The sequence below is a fragment of the Scyliorhinus torazame genome, chromosome 24, assembly GCF_047496885.1.
Source record: "Scyliorhinus torazame isolate Kashiwa2021f chromosome 24, sScyTor2.1, whole genome shotgun sequence".
In the NCBI taxonomy this organism is placed as follows: Eukaryota; Metazoa; Chordata; class Chondrichthyes; order Carcharhiniformes; family Scyliorhinidae; genus Scyliorhinus; species Scyliorhinus torazame.
In genome coordinates this window covers 34787257-34791569 of record NC_092730.1, presented here as the reverse complement: position 1 = coordinate 34791569, position 4313 = coordinate 34787257, and the positions used below count along the sequence as shown (strand labels likewise).

General features: G+C 44.7%; 1 non-coding gene across 1 annotated transcript; it reads right to left on the bottom strand.

Annotated features, from left to right (window-relative positions):
• Positions 1-3347: 3347 nt before the first annotated feature.
• On the bottom strand, positions 3348-3415 carry trnas-uga (transfer RNA serine (anticodon UGA)). The gene has a single exon. It is a non-coding gene; the product is annotated as a tRNA-Ser (tRNA).
• Positions 3416-4313: the final 898 nt, after the last annotated feature.

The following is a 4313-nucleotide window of genomic DNA, read 5'->3' as shown; positions in this document are numbered from 1 at the left end:
TCAGGACCGCCCATCACCAGGACGTGTTGGTCCAAAAGAGTTGGAATGAGATGGGGCTGAGTTTCGCTGTGTATCCAGTCAGTCCTCGGAGAAGCACAAAAACAATGAGCGATGAAGAGAGAGAAAGAAACAAAGAAACAGATAGAGACGCAAAGGAAAGAGAACAAGACAATATTTTAAAAATATGTTCCATTTCTGCCACGATCTTTTTACCCAGAAATACATTCAGCTGAATGAAACCGAACCACGTTTCCATTCGCTGCCGTTGCTGCTTCTCCTTCCATACGTTGCAGGAAATATTAAGACCATAAGACCATAAGACATAGGAGCGGAAGTAAGGCCATTCGGCCCATCGAGTCCACTCCGCCATTCAATCATGGCTGATTTCAACTCCATTTACCCACTCTCTCTCCATAGCCCTTAATTCCTCGAGAAATCAAGAATTTATCAACTTCTGTCTTAAAGACATTCAACGTCCCGGCCTCCACCGCCCTCTGTGGCAATGAATTCCACAGACCCACCACTCTCTGGCTGAAGAAATTTCTCCTCATCTCTGTTCTAAAGTGACTCCCTTTTATTCTAAGTCTGTGCCCCCGGGTCCTAGTCTCCCCTGCTAATGGAAACTACTTCCCTACATCCACCCTATCTAAGCCATTCATTATCTTGTAAGTTTCTATTAGATCTCCCCTCAACCTCCTAAACTCCAATGAATGTAATCCCAGGGTCCTCAGACGTTCATCGTATGTTCGGCCTACCATTCCTGGGATCATCCGTTTGAATATCCGCTGGACCCGCTCCAATGCCAGTATTAGAAAATAGTCCATGCCTCTATTGTTTTTTCCAAAGTGCAAGACCTCGCACTTGCCCACGTTGAATTTCATCAGCCATTTCTTGGACCACTCTCGTAAACTGTCTAAATCTTTCTGCAGCCTCCCCACCTCCTCCATACTACCTGCCCCTCCACCTATCTTTGTATCACCGGCAAACTTAGCCAGAATGCCCCCAGTCCCGTCATCTAGATCGTTAATATATAAAGAGAACAGCTGTGGCCCCAACACTGAACCCTGTGGGACACCACTCGTCACCGGTTGCCATTCCGAAAAATAACCTTTTATCCCAACTCTCTGCCTTCTGCCTGACAGCCAATCGTCAATCCATGTTAGTACCTTGCCTCGAATACCATGGGCCCTTATTTTACTCAGCAGTCTCCCGTGAGGCACCTTATCAAGGGCCTTTTGGAAGTCAAGATAGATAACATCCATTGGCTCTCCTTGGTCTAACCTATTTATTATCTCTTCAAAGAACTCTAACAGGTTTGTCAGGCACGACCTCCCCTTACTAAATCCATGCTGACTTGTCCTAATCTGACCCTGCACTTCCAAGAATTTAGAAATCTCATCCTTAACAATGGATTCTAGAATCTTGCCAACAAGCGAGGTTAGGCTAATTGGCCTATAAGTTTCCATCTTTTTCCTTGTTCCCTTCTTGAACAGGAGGGTTACAACAGCGATTTTCCAATCCTCTGGGACTTTCCCGGACTCCAGTGACTTTTGAAAGATCATAATTAACGCCTCCACTATTTCTTCAGCTGTCTCCTTTAGAACTCTAGGATGTAGTCCATCTGGGCCCGGAGATTTATCAATTTTTAGACCTCTTAGTTTCTCTAGCACTTTCTCCTTTGTGATGGCTACCATATTCAACTCTGCCCCCTGACTCTCCGGAATTGGTGGGATATTACTCATGTCTTCTACTGTGAAGACTGACGCAAAGTACTTATTTAGTTGCTCAGCTATTTCCTTGTCTCCCATCACAAAATTACAAGCGTCATTTTGGAGCGGCCCAATGTCAACTTTTGCCTCCCGTTTGTTTTTAACGTATTTAAAGAAACTTTCACTACCATTCCTAATGTTACTGGCTAGCCTACCTTCATATTTGATCCTCTCTTTCCTTATTTCTCTCTTTGTTATCCTCTGTTTGTTTTTTTAGCCTTCCCAATCTTCTGTCTTCCCACTACTCTTTGCCACATTTATAGGCTTTCTCTTTTGCTTTGATGCATTCCCTAACTTCCTTTATCAGCCATGGCTGCCTAATCCCCTCTCTGATAACCTTTCTTTTCTTTGGAATGAACCTCTGCACTGTGTCCTCAATTGCTCCCAGAAACTCCTGCCATTGCTCTTCTACTGTCTTTCCCACTAGGCTCTGCTCCCAGTCGATTTTCGTCAGTTCCTCCCTCATGCCCCTGTAGTTACCTTTTTTTTAACTGTAACACCTTTACATCTGATTCTACCTTCTTTCTTTCAAATTGGAGATTGAATTCTACCATATTATGATCACTGCCTCCTAAGTGCTCCCTTACTTTAAGATCTTTAATCAAGTCTGGCTCATTACATAACACTAAGTCCAGAATGGCCTGTTCCCTCGTGGACTCCATCACAAGCTGTTCCAAAAAGCCCTCCTGTAAACATTCAATGAATTCCCTTTCCTTGGGTCCACTGGCAGCATTATTTACCCAGTCCACCTGCATATTGAAGTCCCCCATGATCACTGTGACCTTGCCTTTCTGACATGCACTTTCTATTTCGTGGTGCATTTTGTGCACCCGGTCCTGACCACTGTTAGGAGGCCTGGACATAATCCCATTATGGTTTTTTTAGCCTTTGTGGTTCCTCAACTCTACCCACACAGACTCCACATTATGTCATTTAGTGCTATTGATTTAATTTCATTCCTAATTAAGAAGGCAACCCCGCCCCCTCTGCCCACCTCTCTGTCTTTTCGATAGGTTGTGAATCCCTGGATGTTTAAATGCCAGTCCTGAACCCCCTGCAACCATGTCTCTGTGATGCCTACCACATCATACCTGCCAGTCACAATCTGGGCCACAAGCTCATCTACCTTGTTCCGTACACTGCGCGCATTTAAATATAGCACCTTTAATTCTCTATTGACCGTCCCTTTTTGTTTTCTTAGTGTGGTGGACCTTGGATTACTGAGCCTTTCCATACACTGTGTCATATTTTGTGGGATGGGGACTATCGTAACCTCTCCTGAGTTTTGTCTTTTCATGCTTTTTTGTATTCCGAAGCAGCTACGCTTCCCACTGATTACTTCACCTCTTGGTTCCCTGACTTTCCCTTCCCTTATTATTTCCTGATTGCTGTTTTGGGTGTGAGTTCCTTATTCATCTGAATATTTCGTTCAGTGTTCCCCCCCCCCCCCGAAAATGTTAAATATCTGACTGAACTTGATTAACGTTGAAACCGCTTATTTACAAACAATCGGAAAACGTATTAATTTTCGAGTCAGCGGCTTGTGCGGGGAGTAGAACAAACATTTCGAATCACAGTCGCTGCGAGCAGGATTCGAACCCCATTGGATTTCAAGTCCAACGCCTTAACCGCTCGGCCATCGCAGCTGCGTTCATTGTGTCATTCATTAGTTATTTGGTCGATGGAATACATTCTAAAACCAGCCTGGAATCACTCCAGGAAGTTATTCCATTCGAGCGACCAATAGTCGGCCGGTGCAGACACGGTGGGCCGAATGGCCTCCTTCTGCACTGTAAATTCAATGATAATCTATGATTAATCTAGGAAAAAGGTTCGGCACAACATCGTGGGCCGAAGGGCCTGTTCTGTGCTGTATTTTTCTATGTTCTAATAGTGCTTATGTGAGGTGGGGTTGAAACTTCGTGGAAAATGGCCATTGGATTTGGAGAGAAGCCTTGAGAGACTCGAAAATCTCAACTCCCTAAACGCACAATTCCACTGATTAAATAGTTTGTGTAACAACATCAGTTACATTGGAAATATATTAGAAATTCAAATGGAACAGGACCACACTTCCCAGTCTGGGAGAAAATTAAAATGATGGAATCTAGAAATTACGGCACAGAAGGAGACCTGTGCAGGCCGAATAGTCACGTGATGACCTGATGACGCAACTAACATGATCACGTGTCTGGATTCGAGCAGTTCTCCCCGGATCGCGGCCAGAGCACAATCCAGGAGGGGCTGCTCAATTATTAATTTAATTATTTTTTATTACACGACCTTGGTCGCCAGTCATTGAGAGACCAGCATTTTTACATGGTGTCAGGAGTGGGCAGTATGGCAGAAGGACTCCACCTCATCAACCTCCTTGTATCATCCAATCGTAAAATCTCCAGCGCAGAAGGAGGCCATTCGACCCAACGAGTCAACACTGACCCTCCGAATGAGCACCGCCGCTACTCTGCAAGAAGAGGTTTAATCAATAGGGCAGCACCATCCCGGCTAGCTCAGTCGGTAGAGCATGGTACTTTTAATTTCAGG